This window comes from Euprymna scolopes, chromosome 46 (assembly GCF_053919585.1).
Source record: "Euprymna scolopes isolate OS-2025 chromosome 46, ASM5391958v1, whole genome shotgun sequence".
In the NCBI taxonomy this organism is placed as follows: Eukaryota; Metazoa; Mollusca; class Cephalopoda; order Sepiida; family Sepiolidae; genus Euprymna; species Euprymna scolopes.
The window spans coordinates 20,882,346-20,902,839 of NC_136527.1; the positions used below are offsets into that span (position 1 = coordinate 20,882,346).

Genomic DNA, 20,494 nt, shown 5'->3' on the forward strand with positions numbered 1-20,494 from the left:
TCTCTGATGTATCGTTATTTTCATGGAAAGTGTTCAACTGAGCTTCAATCTATGGTCCCCCCTCGCAAAACTTTCATAAGAAACACTCGTCTAACATTATCAATAATTTCCCCCACTCTTTGTCTGTGCCTAAACCTAAACGTAGATTCCATGAACAAAGCTTCTTTCTTAGAACTTCACGCCTGTGGAATTGTCTTCCGTTTTCCTGCTTTCCGGCTGACTACAATATGGTTGTGTTCAAGTCTAAAGTAAATAAGTTCTTGATGAGCCGTTCCATATAAGTTATCAAATTTACCAAATTTTCATTACTAATGATTACTATATTGATCAATTTCTACTGTACACTCTTTAACCCTTATCCTTGAGTGGCCTCCGGGCCTTGATAATGTGGTGATGCCTTTGTAAAAAAAAAAAAAAAAAAAAAAATATACTATATTAAAAAATCGTTCTTCAAAATCACCAGATTCAGCATTAAATAACCCGAAAAAGGGTTGATATGCCGTAAAACAAAACAACTAAACCAAACCAAACAGTGTATAAGGATTATTTGATACTTGAGATATCCATAATCGTACTCTATTTCCAAAAGAGGGGAGATATGCACAAACATTAAACATGATATGAGTAAAAAAGTAACAGAATGGATTTTCTGGGAAAACTCCGCTTGCTCCCTTAGGATGCCTTCCAGGTTAAAATGGCTATAATTGACCGTTTTGTGCTTATTAAAAAAAATTGATGCCTTGGATTTTTATAAAACTTTCTGAAAAGTTGTAACTAACTGATTTCTACATAATTTTGTTTGTCTATACTTCGCGATAACTCTTGAGTGTGCCCCAGGGGCCTGTTCAGGGCTAATAAAAACACTCCATTTTTTTTTTTTAATTTTATTTTTTTATTACATTTTCACTTCAAACAAGGCACATTGCCACTATCAGGGGCAACAACTATTGGGTACTATGTTGGGATTTCGGCAGCAAGATGTTGGTTCACGTTACACTTGAACTTCTGCATGTCAGTACAGTTGGGGAAGCAGTGGCCTGGAATGGAATTCCAGAGTCTAGCGGTTCTGGGGAAGAAACTACTGGAGTAGAAAGATCTTTTACATCTAGGGATCTCTACTGTGTGGGGGTGGGATTTAGCTGCCTGTCAAGTTTGTCGAGGGTGTCTACGTCATAGGGGCACAAATGTTTGCAGTTCGCCAGAGCATTCACCATTAAAATACTTATAGAACAGGCAGAGGGATGCGATGGGACAGAGGTTGAAGCTTAGATGCCAGTTCAGGGCCTATCAGATTGGCAACTATCTTTTGAACCTTGTCTAGGAGTGAGAGACTAGTAGCAGATGCACCAGCCCAAATGTGACAGCAATACTCCATACATGGGCGAATGGTGGCTTTATAGAGGTACAGGATACTTTCGGGTGTTAGTAGTTTTCTAGCACGGTAGAGAGAGCCTACCTTCTTCGCAGCGGCCCTGGCAATGCTTTTATTTGGCACTATTTTACCATATTTGTCCAAAATTGTCTGTGTATGTCTATTTAGCAGTTTTGCATGGTGCTGAACTCAAATTTAAATATTTTAAGGCACTGGGAACTTTTGCAGATAAATAGTGTGTGTGTGGGGGGGGGGCTAATACTGAACTTAGTCATTTTTTTATGCCTCGTTCACTGTGCACTCACGGGGGACCATGCTTAACTTGTTTTTATAATTCTTTTTAATTTTCATCTTTAGCCCATGTTGATTTTTTTTTCCAAAAAGGAATATCTACAAATCTCACAGCATTTCTTTTTCGAGATTGTATATACGCATATGTTTTGTCATAGATTGTAATTATAGAACTGTTATAGATTCATCACCAAATATTGTCAGAGAATTGTGATTGAGAGGCAAGACAAGGCATTTGTTACTGCAAATCTTTTAGACCTTTATGAAAGTTTTATAGCACTTTGTATAATTTGTTGGTTGTTCTTTTTGTTTTGTTTTACGGCATATCAACCCTTTTCAGGTTATTTAATGCTGAATCCAGTGATTTTGAAAAAATATTTTTTTAATAGAATTTGTTTTTTTCAAGTCGGTTTCTATTTAACCTGTAGTTGGGACCCTATCACAATTCTGGGTCAGAGTGGACCTGGGAGCAATGGCAATTAAAGGGTGGCTCCACAGTCCCCAAAGCCCGCAAGCTTGGGCCTCACCATCGGATATAGTTTAAGGTCATATCCAGGACCTTGTATAATTTGCTTTTGTTTAGTCAAAATGGATTTTTCTGAAAAGGAATATGTACAAATCTCAAAGCATTCTTTTTCAAAATTGTTACATAGTCAATATATAAGTATTTTTCCAGAAAAAGTTTTCTTGTAGGTGATATATATATATATATATATATATATATACATATTTTTTTCTTTACAAAGAAGTCTCCACTTATCAAGGCCCGGAGGCCACTCGGGGATAAGGGTTAGTGCATGTGCAGTAATCAATGGGATAATATCGTTGTAGTTGCTAGTAATGGAGATCTAATAAAGTGTCTTGCTTAATGAGGTGGTTTATCAGGAATTTGTTTATGTTGGACTTGAAGACATCCAGGTTGTAATCAGGTGGGAAACAGGCAAACAAAACAGAGTTCCACAGGCGTGCAGTTCTAAGAAAGAAGCTTTGTTCATGGAATCTACATTTTGATTTAGGCACAGATAAAGAGTGGGGAAAATTACTGACAGTGGTTTCAGCTAGACGGGTGTTTTTGTGAAAGATTGGAGCTCAGACGAGCACTTCCCATGGAAATAACGATAAAACAACAACAGGTTTGCAACGTCTCTTCTGTGGAAGAGAGGTTGCAGAGAAGAGAAAAGGGAATCCCCCACTGGGCTACGAAGTCTATATTGTACTCTGTCAAGGCAGGATAGGCTATTTTTAGCAGCTCCTGCCCAGATGTGGCAGCAGTATTCCATATGTATGATATATCTGTATAATTTTATTACTGTTATAGGTTAAAAAGTTCATTTTAAACATTGGGCAAAAAAGAATGTCTACAAATCTCATAAAAGCTTGTGAATATGCATATGTTTTGTCAGATGCGATTTTAGGGCAAATGAAGATACGCATACTTTGCAAGAAAATGGTTTCTTTCTAGTGTGTATACGCATATGTTTAGCGAGGATTGGTTTTGCAGAAAATGAAGATTTACATATTTCACAGGGGAATGTTTTTTCCTTTGTGTGTATGCGCATGTGTGCAGTCAAAATTGACGATTGCGAGAATGACATTCCGCATATGCCGCACGAGAATGGTCTCTCTCCGCTGTGTACACGCACATGTTTTGTTAAGTTTGATTTGTCGGAAAACGATGACCCACATGTTTCGCATGAAAATGGTTTATCACCAGTGTGTACACGCAGGTGATTTGTCAAAGATGAATTCCTGGAATATGAAGATCCACAGATTTGACAGGAAAATGGTTTCTCTCCAGTGTGTGTGCGCAGGTGTTGTGTTAAATGTGCTTGTTGGAAAAACGTAGATCCACAAAATGTACAAGAAAAAGTTTTCTCTTCTCTCAGTCCAGACATTTTATCTGTAAATATATAGAACATGATTTTATTATTTATATATCTATAAAAGTGAGAACGTGTGTGAGGACACTTCTCAACCTATATACTCAACAAATATTTTATCTACAGACTTGAAATTTAGTATATAGGGTATTCAGACACGTAAAAAAAATTTTTATTGGCTTTTATCCAGAAAAAAGGCTGCTTTGGCCTAGACATTTTATCTGCAATTTTTTTTTTACACGGTGGCCACCACTTATCAAGACACAGAAGCCACTCAGGGATAAGAGTTATTGCAAGTACAGTACGTTAGTGTGGAGATTTAATGAAGGTTTTACTTAAGGGGTGGTTCATTAGGAATTTGTTAACGTTGGATTTGAAGACATCCAAGTTGTAGTCAAGTGGGAAGCAGGCAGATGGAACAGAGTTCCACAGGCGTGTAGTTCTAAGAAAGAAGCTTTGTTCATGGAATCCGCGTTTTGATTTAGGCACAGATAAAGAGTGGGGGAAATTTTTTACAGTGGATTCAGCTAGACGGGTGTTTTTCATGAAAGATTGGAGAGGGGGGACCAGAGATTGGAGTTCAGACGAGCACCTGCCATGGAAAAAATGATAAAACAAGGATAGGCTCGCAACGTCTCTTCTGTGGGAGAGAGGTTGCAGGGTAGAGAAAAGGACATCCCCCACTAAGCTGCGAAGTCTATTTTGTACTCTGTCAAGGCAGGATAGGCTGTTTTTAGTAGCTCCTGCCCAGATATGGCAGCAGTATTCCATCCTTGGACGTACTTGGCTTTTATATAGATAGAGAATTGCATCAGTAGTGAGATATCTTCTGGAGCGATAGAAGGATCCCACCATCTTTCCAGCGACCTTGGCAACAGACTTTATGTACGTGTTCCATTTCAGATCAGAAATAAAAAGATTATTTCCGATTTATGATTTTCATGTTCACAAACAATAAAAGATTGTCATTTTCAGCCACAAATAAAGAGAAAGTGATATTTGTGTTTCTGAAATTTGGAGATTCAGATTCGTTGTCATTTGGATTATTCAGACAAGTGTTCTCACCTTGAGTGTGATTCTCACAACATTTCCGTCGATGTCACCTCTGATCTTCTTCAGTTGTATCTTACATGGTGCAAGGGACAAAACTCTTTAAATCTTCACAGTATTCAAACATAACTGCAAGTCTATCAACTTTATAACTTAAAATATGATTCATCAATTGTTTAACAGTCAAGAATTAAATTATTTTCATCTTTTTCCAAATATCTAAACACCCTGCTTCTAAGACCCAAATGAAAAGTAATCCCGATTTTCTCCTACTTAAACATTAACGCTGTCACTAAATCTGTTAATTCAAATAAAACATTGATCCTTTCTGTACATTTTGTAGCAGTCACAGAGAACTATTTTCTCTTGTGAATCAATGCCCCCCCTCTGTGTTCTCCGGCCACAGGCTGACCAATCAGCTAACAAGGCGCATTGATTCATCTGCTCCCTAAAAGTCTTAAGGGAACGTCAGCCAGTCAGATCTGGACCGCCAGCCTAGCAACATCTATCCTTTTTCATCTCCTGTCCACCAGACATCTCGCTATATAGCATTGACGGTCTCTATTTGAGATAACTGCTATCCATCTGGGGACGACATGGTACTGATTGATCTTAAAAGAACTTTCTTTTCATTCTTCCCTTTCAGCAGCCTGTAGTTGTCGTCGTTGTTTGTTATTAATCTGTCTATCGATCTATCTATTTATGTGTATTAGCGATTTATCTCTCGATCTAGATATCTATTTCTGTATCTATCCATCTCGATCTATCGAACAAAAAATAATCTCGTTTTTTCTAAAAAAACTTTCAACATCCCTGGATTAAACAATTTACCAGAAGGGTCTTACCAGCTGAAATAAATTATGAACGAAACGAGATATAATACTCAAATTTCATTTAAATGCTGCATCTATAATTCAACTATCCATAAACACATGTTCTTCTAATATAACGCATTTTGTTTCTGCGATTGTACCAGACAATGTGCAGGTCTGAGTTCTTCAAACGTAATGATAGAGTTCCTACTATTAACCATGAGGGATTAATCACATTTACATTTTATTTTTGGTAAGTGAAAGTATTTAGTTATTTTATTATTCAGTTAGTTATAATTAATAAAGTTGTTTTGAAACGTTAGAATGATTTTTTAATCAAACCCATACTAGCCAAATTAAGTTAGGATTTTCTGTACACAAATTCAAAACATTCACTTATGAAAGCATCATAAATAATTACTCCAATCTTTTCAACTATAACCGTTTAACATCCCTCAAAATGCAAAATAGTTTGATTTTATGTTGTCTGTTTTCAAATCACAATTAAAGTTAAAGTGTACTATCACCATCCAGTAAGAAAATATGGAATTTCCATTATTGCGATGAAAAACAAAAATAAGTTTTCGACAAGTGTTATTTGTACAATGTTTGCACGATAACTCAAAATGAGAACAGTAGTCTTGATAATGTAAATAATATAAAGAAGCGTCCCTCATCTAAAAAATTCAGAACCGTAACATTGTAATTTGTTTAAAAATTATGATTATTTTGGAAAATTTAGTCAAAGATATATATATATATATATATATATATATGTATATACAAAGTTAGATGTTTCTCGCATGCCTTTCTAGCTAGGGAGTTCCCCTTCCTTCCTTCTCTTCAAAAAATGCTCCATTGCCAAAAGTGTGCTTATTCATAAAGTCTGGTTTTGAAAATTTTCAAACGATATAATGCTTGAAATTGTCGAACTGGACATGGAAGCAATTGTAACGTAAAATGAAATACACTTTTCGTTGCCATCAACACCTTGTCTTGAAGTCTTGATTTTGCACACACAGTACATTAATGCTCAATTATAAAATTTGATAATTTTGTAGCTTAATCTTTAAGTCAACCATTTTTGGGCTTAAAACTCATTGGTATGTGAAAATTTATTGAATTTCACAAACTCAGTATAATTACATATGTCTCTCTCCCTCTCTCTCTCTCTTATATATATATATATATATAGAGAGAGAGAGAGATGTGATGATTGCTGCATCCTTCCAGATGATTGCCGTCACATTGAGTTCTCCCAATCTTGTCGTCCATGCCATCTCAGATGACTCTGCACTCCCGCCGCAGATTTGCACATCTTGAAGCAGATGTGACATACAAATTGAGCAATTTCCATCGAGTTGACTTCTTTTTTTTTTTACATAAACGTCACCACTTATCAAGGCCGATAGGCCACTCAAGGATAAGATATTTGTAAGGTTCAGTGAATCTCTTTATGAGAGAACTTGAAAATAACACATAAGAGATAAATATGAGATGAATATGAAGAATGTTGATAAAAAGTTGTCAAAATATGATAAAATCATATCATAGACAAGTTTACCAGAAGAATATTATCAGCTGATTAGATCTACATGTATGTTACCACGTGATCAGGTTAGCTGGACATCATATAGAAGATGGAATTTGGATGTTGGGCAGAGCAGATGGTTTAACGGGTCGTCTCCCCTTTACCGGGGATGGGGCTGACGGGTCTTAGAATGGAGACCTAGAATTAACCACGCAAGCAAAGATATTCACTTTCCATTCTTCTACGGCGCAGGTGATAGAGACATTGAATCTCTACAGTACCAGGTGAGAATTTTCTGAAAATAGCAGTTTCAATCCTACCCAAAGCCGGCCAGAGGCTTACTTGGCCAACACGTGGTGAGACGACAACTATGGAAGGCAGTAATTTCAGTGGATGCATTCAGGAGATTCACAGTTCCTATCCTGTCATGGTTACAACCTGATGAAGGCCAGAGGAATAGTTGGCCGAAACGTTGTGAAACAACTAAGAAAAAAAAAGATGAGGATAATAGTCTGCAATAAAAATAAAATTAAAACTATCCTAAGTTACACAGACATATTGAAAATTGATTTTGCTGTGAGGGTTGGTTAGTGCAAGATGACATGTGTTTATTTTGTGTCTTGTTCTTTGCTTTACAAGAAAGTATTTGCTTGTTATTAATCTATCTATCTATCTATCTATCTATCTAACTGTAGAGATAAACAAGAGCTCAATATGAACATTTGAAGAAATTTTATCATCCATTTCTTCCCGTGGAAGGTAATTCTTCTTAATCAATTAGCCGTTACTACTAAACTCTGAAACATCAAGGAAGAAAACAAACAAAAAGAGAAAAATATGAGAAATAGAATTTATTAAATAAGATATCAAAAGGAAAAGTTTGTGACCTCCATGGGGCTGCCAAAACTGTCCATCTGGCTTACAAGTGTTCTTGTAGTAGTAACCGAAAGGGGAGAAAGTGAAGGGAAAGAGAAGGAAAGAGAGATAGAGAAGGAGGAAGAAAGAAAGAAAGTGAGGGTTGGTTAGTGCAAGATGAGTTCAAGGGTTAAGTTATTGATGTATGTCAAATTCTGTAGCTAGGGTTGATAATTGCCCCTTGTCGTCCAAAGGGTCGAGCTTCAAAACGATACTGGTATCGTGAAAATCCGTGTATATATGTATGCCTAAAACGTTTTAGGCATACATATATACATAAAACATACTAAGGGGAAAACCATAACTTACCTGAATAGCACGAGTTTCATGTTTTTTCCTCTAAGAAAAAAAAAAGTTAAAATGCCGATGTCGCATTTATATGTATGACGGTCATGCAAAATTTACATGTGAGAGGCGAGGGACTTTGTTGAACGGGTATAAAAGAAAGGAACCACCGGCAAGTGGAAAGACAGCGTGTTGGGAGAGTGAGTGTCGAAACAAAACTCTTGAAACTAAATCAGAAAAGACAGAACAACAAATTTCGGCTTTTTATATCACCTAAAGATAGATATACATTAGTTCTGGGAATTTGTTCTGTTAGAAAATTCTTTTGAGTATTCTAATTTTATATATATATATATATATATATATATATATATATATATAAATATATATATATATTTGTGTGTGTGTAACTATATAATGTCTAAAACGATGTTTAATTGTGAAATCTAATGCATTTTCTATTTTGTTTTATTTCAGTTTGACAATGGCTTCCAATAAATTCGAGCAACTTTACCAATGTGTCGCCTGCGAACAACAACTAAACCAACTATCGAAATGCTTGCCATGTTTGCATAGCGTATGTCAGTCATGTTTTGGAACTAATGTATATATATATATCACATTTCGGCTATGGATATAAAGATGTTTGATGTCTGATGTTTGATTTTGAAATTTAGTGGTGCTGCCGCTGATATGCTCATTATCGAGTGGATTGAACATGTGGAGCTTATGTGTGAGCTTTGCACCATGAAAAATGTTGAGCGCATCCTGTCATTGAGATTGAGAGGTGGTCATTCAGGTTCGTGAGAAGAAAGAGAGAAAGAAGAGAGAGAGAACATGAAAGAAAGAGAGAAACATATCTTTTCTCTCGCATGCAAGTCAGTCTGGTTTCCGAGTTTAGACAGAGCAGACACATCAAGATTGGTGCAAAGATTCAGAGAAAAGAACCCAAAAAAGAATTAAGAACGGCCAATAAGAAAGAATGTTGAACCACCAAGCCTGAGAAAGAAATAAACTAAGCATTAATTAAAAAAAAAACTCCAACTTGTTATTTTGTGCATGCAGTTCCCTTTGCAACTATGAGCGACAAAGGCAAGAGGCAGAAAAAAGGTATGTCAACATTTAGTTATGCACACATGACATTATGAAATGGCCATATATAGACACTAGATGTATCGTGATTACATACATAGATACAAAGAGACATATGCATGAGAGATACATACAATTGACAATATCCTCCACCTGCTACATTTTTTGTATGTATGTATGTATGTATGTATGTATGTCTGCCTAAAACTTTCGATAGAGGCGAGGATTTTCACGAGATCGGTTTCGTTTTGAAGGTTGATCTTTCGGACGACAAACATTGAAAAATTGGCTAAAAACATTAACTTCTTCATTCTTAGCTCTGCACTTTTCTACAGAAAAAAGCGACCTGTCCCTGTAGAAAAGTACCCAGTTGAGGGTGAAGGAATTAATGCTTTTAGCCAATTTTTTTATATTTGTCGTCCGAAGGGCCGACCTTCAAAATGGTACTGATCTCATGAAAATCTGTCGCCTCTGTCAAAAGTTTTCTGCAGACATACATACATACATACATTTTTTGCTCAATACACACCCCCAAACACTCGGGCAACGTCGGGCACCTAGGCTAGTTATAAATAAATCGTTACAGTTAATCTAGTGGGGTTGCCAATTATGTTACAGTGTTGGAGACGTTTTAAATGGCTACTCCAAAGATTTTTTTGTTTTTGATAGGAAAAATAACAGATAAGCAGATGAGTCTAAGTTTTGTTTTTTCATTTTTTACTTGGAGGGTCACCACTTATCAAGGCTCGGAGGCCACTCAAGGATAAGGGCAAAGTGTTAGGTAGGTAGTTAGACAAGACCAGTCACGGTAGAACTTGGGTAGAGCTAGATTATCCAAATTATCCAGTTGTGTATTGTTATGTCAGCATTTTTTTGACTTTGATGACATTGTTGAACAGGTTTTTGAATACATGTGGATGGTTAGGTGGCTGTGTCCCAGGAAATCTGTATTCACTATAGCTATCCTAATAACTATTACTTATCAAAGTAAAGCCTAGTTCAAGTGCTGCGAGGGTTTGTTAGTGCAAGAGGAATTCAAGGGTTAAGTTACTAACGCATATCAAACTCTGTAGCTGAAATAGGTCATTCAGATTCGTATGAAAGAGAACGTGGAAAGAAGAAGAGAGAGAACATGAAAGAAAGAGAGGAAGATATCTTTTCTCTTGCATGCAAGGCAGTCTGATTTCTGATTTTGGACAGAGCTGACATGTTGAGATTGGCGCAAAGATTTGTCAGAGGAAGAAACGCAAAAAAGAGTTAAGAATGGTCGATAAGAAAGAATGTTGAACATGGGGTGAAAGAACTTATGCTTCAAGCCGGAATACTTTATCAGGAAACGAACTAACGTCCCAATTTTGGTGTCCTCTTTTATAGACTCAAAGCAGCTGAGTGGTCCTGGATATGACCTTAAACTATATCCAGTGGTGAGGCACCAGCTTGCGGGCTTTGGGGAATGTGGAGCCACCGTTTAATTGCCATTGCTCCCAGGTCCACTCTGACCCTCAAAAATCACTTATGCACACACGCACCCATTCCACACATTTTCTAATTAATAACAATGGACTACTTTCATTACGAATTACTTTCCTCATACGACTTTTGAATAAGGCGAACTTCACCAGTTTAAAAAAACAAACCTTAAAATAATCTTATTATTGTCACACAAGTTTTTAACCTTCTAATCCCATTAATTCCACGAAGGACTTTCATCTAATATTATAATCATATTTCATCTAACATTATAATGTTTAGAGTTTCTCTGGTAGCATTTGAACAATTCATGATTGGATTATGTTATGTGTTTTTTATGATTTGATTTGTGATAATCTCATATATAAAAACTGATAATCTTGATATGGTGCATTGCTTTCAGACATTCTTCCTTCTGATGAGTTACAGTTGTGTGTTTGTAATGTTGTGACCCTTTGGGCTGTGATTATAGCGTAGTATCTTGGGGAAGCGTATTGCCACTCAAATTCCAGTGAAGTCCAATGGCCGCTGCCAGGGAGAAAGCAATGGTAAGTGGCTGCTGTGATAAAGTCATTTGCAAATGCTATCTAAAGAGGTGGAGAGTACAACACACCTGGCGAGACTTGTTGTCACTCAGCTTCCAGGTTATTATAAAAAAGAGATCTTTGATGACCTTGTGAATCAATAATAAAAATACGTGTATGTAGATGGCAAAACAATACTGCGATGATCTGTAATAGTGAAACTTAGGTAGGGTAATGTTTTTTTGCGTTTAGGCACAATACGGAGATGGAAGGAAATTCTTAACAGTTGTAGTTAGATGAGAAATTGTTTTGCTAATATTTAACAGGGAAACCATATATGTAAACCTTATGGGCCAAGGGTCAAAACATTCTTCTTCTTCTTAGTGTGGCTTAACACAAAATCAAAGATTTCTCCTGTGCTCTCCTTTCCCCTTGGTCATACATCAGACACTATCCAGCTGTGTGTGTTGTCATGCCAGCATTTCTATGACTTTAATGTGTGCCATTATTGGACAGGGTCTTTGAATACATGTGGATGGTCAGGGGGTAATGTGTTAGGAAATAGAAGCTATCCTAATGCATGTCAAAGCAAAGGGTAGACCAAGTTACACCTCTCTGGTTAGCAGCATGGGCTCTGACAGAGGGCTGTGACGCTAATTGTCAAATGAGTGTTGGCAAGGAATTTTAGTTTAGGTTACGATGAAATCCGCAGAAAAATGACTGCGTGAAAATCTATCAGCTAAACGTAGATTCCATGAACAGAGCTTCTTTCTTAGAACTGCACTCCTGTGGAATTGTCTTCCGTTTTCCTGCTTTCCGGCTGACTACAATATGGTTGTCTTTAAGTCTAACGTAAATAAGTTCTTGATGAGCCGTTCCATATAATTTATCAAATTTACCAAATTTTCATTACTAATGATTACTATATTGTCCAATTTCTAATGTACACTCTTTAACCCTCATCCTTGAGTGGCCTCTTGGCCTTGATAATGTGGTGATGCCTATGTAAAAAAAAAAAAAAACCTCTCTGGTTAGCAGCATGGGCTCTGACAGAGGGCTGTAACGCTAATTGTCAAATGAGTGTTGGCAAGGAATTTTAGTTTGGGTTACGATGAAATCCACAGAAAAATGACTGCGTGAAAATCTATCAGCTGAGATTATTGTTTCATTGTGACCAGACGTGTGTCTACCCCGTCAGATCTCCGACTCCCAACGTTGTGTATCGTGGATTTTTTTCGTTCAACTATTCCTCTTATGGCCGGATCGATGTTTTCTCGCTGGCGACTGTCGATGGGAACACAAGCGGTTTCACAAAAGTAGAAATATAATAAATCGTGGAACAAAGAAAGGAAAAACACAAACGCTAATGTTCACATATAATTTGACTGTTGGACTTGTGTGTGTGTGTGTGTGTGTGTGTGTGTGTGTGTGTGTGTGTCTTCTTCCTGTTTTATCGGTGTTACGTTCGTCTCTATTTCTGTTTCACAGTCAACTCTAAAACCGTCCAACTTCCATCCACTGCGACGGGCATCTAGTTGTCACCTAACTATCTCCTCTACATTGGTATCGGCTTCCTTTCCCTGTTTTATCTGTAGGTTTCTATTGTCATTCTAAGAAAGAAGCTTTGTTCATGGAATCTACGTTTTGATTTAGGCACAGATAAAGAATGGGAAAATTTTTGACAGTGGTTTCAGCTAGACGGGTGTTTATCGTGAAACCACGTGGACCAGAGATTGGAGCTCAGACGAGCACTTGCCATGGAAATAACGATAAAACAAAGACAGGCTCGCAATGTCTTTTCTGAGGGAGAGAAATTGCAGGGAAGAGAAAAGGGCATCCCCTGCTAAGCCACGAAGTCTATTTTGTACTCTGTCAAGTCAGGATAGGCTGTTTTTTGGCAGCTCCTGCCCAGATGTGGCAGCAGTACTCCATCCTTGGACGTACTTGGCTTTTATATAGATAGAGAATTGCATCAGTAGTGAGATATCTTCTGGAGCGGTAGACCTTAGCAAGAAACTTGATGTACGTATTCCATTTCAGGTCAGGAGTAAAGGTCAATCCTCGAAGCTTATAAAAACATGGAGCCTCCCCTAGACGAGAGCCATCCATTTCAATTGATGCCAGATGGGGATCAGAGCGTTGATGATGTAAAGAAAGATAGGTGTTTGGTTTTAGATGTATTAAAAGTAACCAGCCACCTTTTCCCCCGCTGTACCACCCGCTCAGTGTTAGGAAATATGTTGATAACAGGGAGTTGAGCAGCAGTTGATAGTTTTATATATTATAACCGCTGAATTCATTTTTTAAATTCCATTTTCACCCCAAACAAGGCACAGCCCTGTGACGTAATCAATTTGAGAGAGCAATTGGGGGGGGGGGCTTCAGATCCCCCCCAGAGGCCCGAGCAGGGCTGAATAGCTATGCTAAGATAGCTTTTGACCGATCCTGGGTAACGGCAGGTGCCCTGGGAATTTAGGGTGGATAAATATAGATATATTTTAATTTATTGTTAAAATAGATATATTTGCTTTTTGATGAGAAAAGACTCCACAACAGGAAAGGTGAGGATGTTAGAAGGATATATTGTACTGGCTGAATGATGGGTGGTGACCTTAGGTCATGGGATTTTAATATTGAATTGACTCTCAGATCGCGGTTGAATCGCACACCTGCAGTTTGGGGTTTAGCATGATTTGATTGGCTGGGAAAACTTTCCACCCCACCCACATCGGGTCGATACGCTCGAAAATTAGTCAGATTGCTTTTTGGGGGAGAACAGATCGTGTGGAGACCACCGTTCCCTGGAGACGTGACTCTTCCTCCTCCTCCGTCCGTCTGACACTGTCTGTGAAGAGATTTGAGATTTTGAAAAAAACTTACTAAGAACTGAATGATATTTGTAAAATTATTTGTACAGAAGTTTGTGAAATTAATTCTGTAGAATAGAATTTCACGAGTCTATTTTTCTTTCTGCCTGCGGCTTCGATATTTGCTTTCAGCATACAGGATTCAATGTAACAACCCTCAAAGTAGGACCAGACAATATGAGCCAAGAATTCCAGACAAAAAGGGGTCCTAGCCGAGCTTCATCATTATTGATAGTGCTTTTAGCTAGACGATATGTTGTGTATATGATGATTTTATGAAAGCCCAAAATGTCGGAAAGTCAAAGGGTTGTCTGAAAAAACAGAGGTAATTTTCTGCTTTGATTTAAACAAGATGGCGGCAATTTTTCACCTGCTAACACGATTAAAGTTTTTTTTTTAATAATTAAGTAATATGTAGGTTATTTCGATTGCATCATATCGAAGTTACCATTGTAAATTATTAGAAATGCCAAAAATAGTCAGTTTAAACCATTGTTTTTTTTATCTGAAAACTCCATTTATCGACTACAACATCTTCGGTCCCAATAGTGTAGAAGCCCCGTTATTTTTTAGCAGGGCACAAAAATTATTCGAACATTGTGAGAATTGTTTTTTTTTTTCTTGTTTTTTTTTTTTTTACAAGCCTGGACAAAAATTAACGCCGAATTTATCTGTATAAAATTAAATAATTATCAGAAAATAATCGAACGAAAATATTTATAAAACTCAATTTTTTTTTGTGTTAAATTTGAAAAATAAATGCCTTAGCAGGAAACAAAATGAAAATATAATAATGAGCAGTGAATATTTTTTTTTACATTAGGTCCACCTCTACATTTTTCTTTAAAATGACGATTTTTATAGGTTTTCAACTATGCTGAATACGAAAATCTCATTTAAATTTTGCAGACACAAGTAGTTTTCGAGATATAAAGACCTTCATTATGCACTGTAATTCAGTCCGCCATGTTATTATGATAAACAAATCTAGACACTTCTACACTATTAGGACAAGATTTTGTAGTTGATAAAAAACAAAAACCAATGGTTTCTACTGATTTTCTTTTTTTTTTGTCAATTCTAATAAATTACAATGTTAGCTTCCAAATTATGCAGTCAATATTACTGAATATTACTATAAAAAAAACATGAAAAATTGCGGCCATCTTGTTTAAAGCAAAACGGAAAATTACCTCCCTTCTAAACTCTTCTGTGTTTTACAGTCGTTTTCAAATTCTACTTTTTATTATTATGCACTAGTACCAAGCTGACGATTCAAAAGGTGAATGCCGAGAGGTCGGTAAACTAAAAAACTAACCAAATAAATTTTCGCTATAATCTTTCGAATTTGCTTAAAATTAAATCGTCAAGGAAAAACAAATTCAGTTTTAATTATCGTTTTTAAAAAGTTACTCCTAATCTTAAATGGAACATGGAACACATACATCAAGTCTGTGGCCAAGGTCGCTGAGAAAATGGTGGGATCCTTCTACCGCTCCAGAAGATATCTCACTACTGATGCAATTCTCTATCTATATAAGAGCCAAGTACGTCCAAAGATGGAGTACTGCTGCCACATCTGGGCAGGAGCTGCTAAAAACAGCCTATCCTGCCTTGACAGAGTACAAAATAGACTTCGTGGCTTGGTGGGGGATGCCCTTTTCTCTACCCTGCAACCTCTCTCCCACAGAAGAGACGTAGCGAGCATGTCTTTGTTCTATCGTTATTTCCATGGCAAGTGCTCGTCTGAGCTCCATTCTCTGGTCCCCCCTCGCCAATCTTTTTCAAAAAACACCCGACTAGCTGAAACCACCGTCAATAATTTTCCCCACTCCTTATCTGTGCCTAAATCAAAACGTAGATTCCATGAACAAAGCTTCTTTCTTAGAACTGCATGCTTGTGGAACTCTGTTCCGCTTGCCTGTTTCCCTCCCGACTTCAACCTGGATGTCTTCAAGTCCAACACAAATAAATTCCTGATGAACAGCCCCCCCCCCAAGTAATGACACCTTATCAATTCTCCAATACTATTGCTACACTATCCCATTGATTACTGTACACACAATAACCCTTATCCCCGAGTGGCCATTGGGCCTTGATAAATGATGAACTCCTTGTAAAAAATAAAAAATAAAAAAAACAAATCAGTAATGTGCATACGTGTAAACCAAAACAATTACAACATTTTTCTCTTCCTTGAGTAATTTCATGTTAAGAACGGCTTTCAAAATAAACACTTCATACCTCCTCATGTTGAATACCCCTCCCCCCCCATGTAAAGAACGGCTTTCGAATATAAACGGTGAGATGGATTAATGTAAAAATTTACCTAGATTTGTTTATCGCGCACGTGCACAAACATGTCGGCCAGTGAATTACAGGTCTTTATATTTCGAAAACTATTTGTCTCTGCAAAATTTAAATGCGATTTTCTTATTCAACATAGTCAAAACCCCCGGAAAAGTCATTTTAAAGAAAATTGTGGCGGTGGACATAATGTAAAAATTTACCAATCAGTGAAAAGAATGATTTGAAAAATATACTTACGTTTTTATGACGTATTCTTTATACCTATCTACTGACCTCCCCACGAGGGCAGAGTTAGACACAAGGTCACTTTCTAATGCGGGGGAAAAAATGGGCCCCCGGGATAGAAACCAAAAATTAAAATTGCCTCAGTCTAAAAGGATTTCTCATCCTCTGAGAACAGATACTACACTTCGTTCCTAGACGTGGTACTCATGCAGAGAGTGATCCGTGCTGAAATAATAACGTTATTATTTAAAAAGCCATTCTTAACATGGGGAGGGGAGGGTGTTTTGTACCTATTCTGTACTTTAACCTTACAATTGAATAAAAAAAACAAACATATAAAACTTTAATTAAACGTGAAAATACGATTTAAAAAATAGCGCGGATCACTCTCTGCAACAGCACCCTAGACGTTTTATTTATTTGCTTCTCCACGAAAGCAAATTAGACACAAGGTCGTTTTTAATGTGAGGGGAAACCAGCTCCCCCCAAAAAGGGGGAACTCTGGCAGTTTCCAAATAAATAGTAATGCGAATGCGTATTACGTATGAAGGGGTTCCCTTACATTGACCAACGACAAATTCAAGAACAGATACTACTTAGTGGCGACATATTCTTTGCTGATAAAATGTTTTGTTTTTTGATAGGAAAGGAAGGGGGGGGGTTCAATAAATAAACAAAATATTTTGAAGTCAAATCTCTTTTTTTTAAGATTTGGTTTAATATTTAGGATGGTAAGAAATTGTCGTTAGGACGCATTCATAATATAAGACGTGTTAAGAAAGTTTGTCTGAAATAATATTTTTTTTGTGTGAAAGAAGAACAGTATAACGTGGGATTTAAACATATTTTTAAAGGCAGAATCTCCTTTTTTTTGGAGAGTTATCTAAGGGGAGGTAATAGTGCATTATCTTTTTTTCTTTTAAATTGACTACAAGGAAAATTTAGAAAATGTTTTGACGCATGGATGAAAGAGGTAACCCCCTCTCTGTATTTTTTTTTTTTTTTTGTATTTTTGTTCATTTTTTTTAATGGTCACTAATTTGCCAGATTATCAAAAAAAAAAAAAAAAAAAAAAAAAAAAATCAGTGTTTAACACTATCAAAGGTGTTGTCTGTTTCTAACACAACGTTTCGGTATTAGGTGTGTCAGAATTTTGGGGGAATTTTTTACACCCCTAACACGAAACTGCAAATAAAATATAAAAAATTTGTAATTTCTCTTTTAAAAGTGGGTTGTTTATTTTCTTTATGGATTATACTTCCAAAATAAACTATTAAAGTTGTTTTAAAAGTAACAGAAATATTTTTTTTTTATTTAAAAAAAAAAACAGTGGTTACAAAATGTTTACAAAATGCACGCCCGCGTTCATGCAGCCATTTTTTTACGTAATGAAATCAATTGAAGGTACTCCTTGGTCGTTGAGTTCCATGGCGTCCATCAGAAAAATTTAATGGGTAAATGTTTACTTAAACTACAACAGAACACCGATAGGTGTATCAGAATTTTTGACACCCCTAACACGAAACTGCAAATAAAATATAAAAATCTCGTAATTTCTCTGTTAAAAGTGGGTTATTTATTTTCTTTATGGATTATACTTCCAAAATAAACTATTAAAGTTGTTTTAAAAGTAATAGAAATTTTTTTTTTTTAAACAGTAATGAATTTTCCGAACTCAATATTTTTCAATTTTTAAACTTTAAAAATCTATCAACATTTTTCTATTGATTCTATTTTTACGATATTTTCAGGGTCAATGTGAAATTTTATGCTCTTTCCAATAAATATAATATTTTAGACAAACGTTTTTTTTTAATTCACGCCCCCCTCCATTTTCAAGTTTCTATTAAAAGTTAAATAATTAATTTACTCACCGAAAAGTAAATAATTAATTTACTCACAAATTGAAGAGAAAAGGTCAATAAATAATATATTCAAATTTAAAACAAAAAAAAACGTAGTGTTTTTTAGAATTTTACCTGTAAAGTTTGAAGTTTAAAACCTTTTTTTTAAAACCACGTTACTTGTTTTTTCTTTTTTTTTTTTTTAATGGAACCTTGATCCTTGCTCCTTTAATTGAAAAAGAAATAGGGCTTGAATTACAGTTTTTGAGGAGTTATAAGCTTGGAAAGACAGGGGGTCGAATAATTCACGCCTCCCATTTTGAAATGTCTACTAAAAAGTAAATAATTAATTTATCTACCAAAGTCTTATATATCACAAATTGAAGAGAAAAGGTCAATAAATAATATATTCAAATTTAAAACAAAAAAAAGAAGTGTTTTTTTAGAAATTTACCTGTAAAGTTCGAAGCGTAAAACCTTTTTTTAAAAAAAAAAACACGTTGTTTTTTTTTTAATGAAACCTTGGTCCTTGCTCCTTTAATTGAAAAAAAAAATAGGGCTTGAATTACATTTTTCGAGGAGTTATAAGCTTGGAAAGATGGGGTGGAATTATTCACTATTTTCATGAAATTTCTGACACACCTAGAACACCGACCAATAAAATTTGTTCTTTTTTTTTTTGGTTTTCGGGGTTGCTAACAACAAATCTGATATTCAAACCCGTCACAAATTTACCGTTTGCATGGTATTTACCCCTGAACCCTCGCACTATTTTGTGCCAACTCACCACCATCGTTTGTGCTATTCTTACATGATGCCCCTCCACCGTCCTGCCCTACCCTCAATGTAAACAAAACTTTTGTGAAAAATTAAACAGTTCTTCTGCTCGGTGTATGTCGGCGTGTTACTTACGGAAAAACGGTAAATTAATCTGCCGAAGCACCTGTTAAATGTTGTACAAGTTTTATAATTAAACCCCCCCCCTCCAAAAATAAAATAAAAATGCTTTTGTAGACCGCTCGTGAAAACTTAATTTGATCAATTAAAAAACGCATCAAAAACTATGTAACAAAAAAATGAACCACATTTTGTTTTTGAAAACTTTGTTATTTTAAATGTCTGCTTAAAAATTCTTCCGCGATGTGACAAGTCACCTTACTACGCGCGTCCATACGTGAACGCATCATGTAAGAATAGCATAAACGATGGCGGTGAGTTGGCACAAAATAGTGCGAGGGTTCTAGGGTTAATACCATGCAAACGGTAAATTTGCGACGGGTTTGAATATCAGATTCGTTCTCAGCGACCCTGAAAACCTAAACAAATCAAAATTTATTGGTCGGTGTTCTGATGTAGTTAAAGTAAACATTTACCCATTAAATTTTTCTGCTGGTCGCCATGGAACTCAACGCCCAACGAGTACTCAATTGAATTTTACGAGTTAAATATTTTTCAATTTTTAAACTTTAAAAATCTATCAAAATTAAAATGAAAATAATTAATTTTCTCACCTCAAATTCATATATCACAAATTGATAAAAGATCAATAAATAAAATAATCTAATTTAAAACAAACAAAAAAAAAGAATAGTTATTTGCAAATTGACCTGTAAAGTCCAAAGTTTAAAACCTTTTTTTTTTAAAAACTACGTTGATTTTTGTAAGTGAAACCTTATAATCTTGTTATATTGTCCAGAACATTTCATACCATTACGACAATTTTTCTATTTCATTCAATGTTGTTTTGTTTTTTTTTAGATATTTAAAAAAATAAAAAATTCACTCCATAAAGAAGATATCAAATATATTAAATCAAAAATTCATGTATTTCTTTGAGAGAAGAAAAAAAAAATTGTTGAGCGTTTTTTTTTTTAAGGCAAAAACTGATAAGTAAAATGTGATCATTTTTCATCTACGATGACACATATTTCTTCACACACAAGGCTTGACGGCTCATACATATGTGTTGTTTTTACGTTTTATAGTCCTTTTATCCATCCGTATTTCAAAACAGGAAGAAACACCG

General features: G+C 35.8%; 2 long non-coding RNA genes across 3 annotated transcripts in view; one reads left to right on the forward strand and one right to left on the reverse strand.

Moving 5' to 3' along the window:
- The window catches only part of LOC145270928 (uncharacterized), a 59,703-nt gene extending 50,328 nt beyond the window's left edge, over window positions 1–9,375 (forward strand). For both annotated transcript variants that reach the window (XR_013865622.1, XR_013865621.1), the window contains one exon: window positions 8,614–9,375. This is a non-coding gene — a long non-coding RNA (uncharacterized LOC145270928). The remainder of the gene's footprint in view (window positions 1–8,613) is intronic.
- LOC145270929 (uncharacterized) lies at window positions 190–17,475 on the reverse strand. The gene is made up of 2 exons (XR_013865623.1): window positions 16,637–17,475; window positions 190–3,563 (listed from the first exon to the last, which is right to left on the reverse strand). It is a non-coding gene; the product is annotated as an uncharacterized LOC145270929 (long non-coding RNA).
- Between the last annotated feature and the right edge of the window lie 3,019 nt (window positions 17,476–20,494).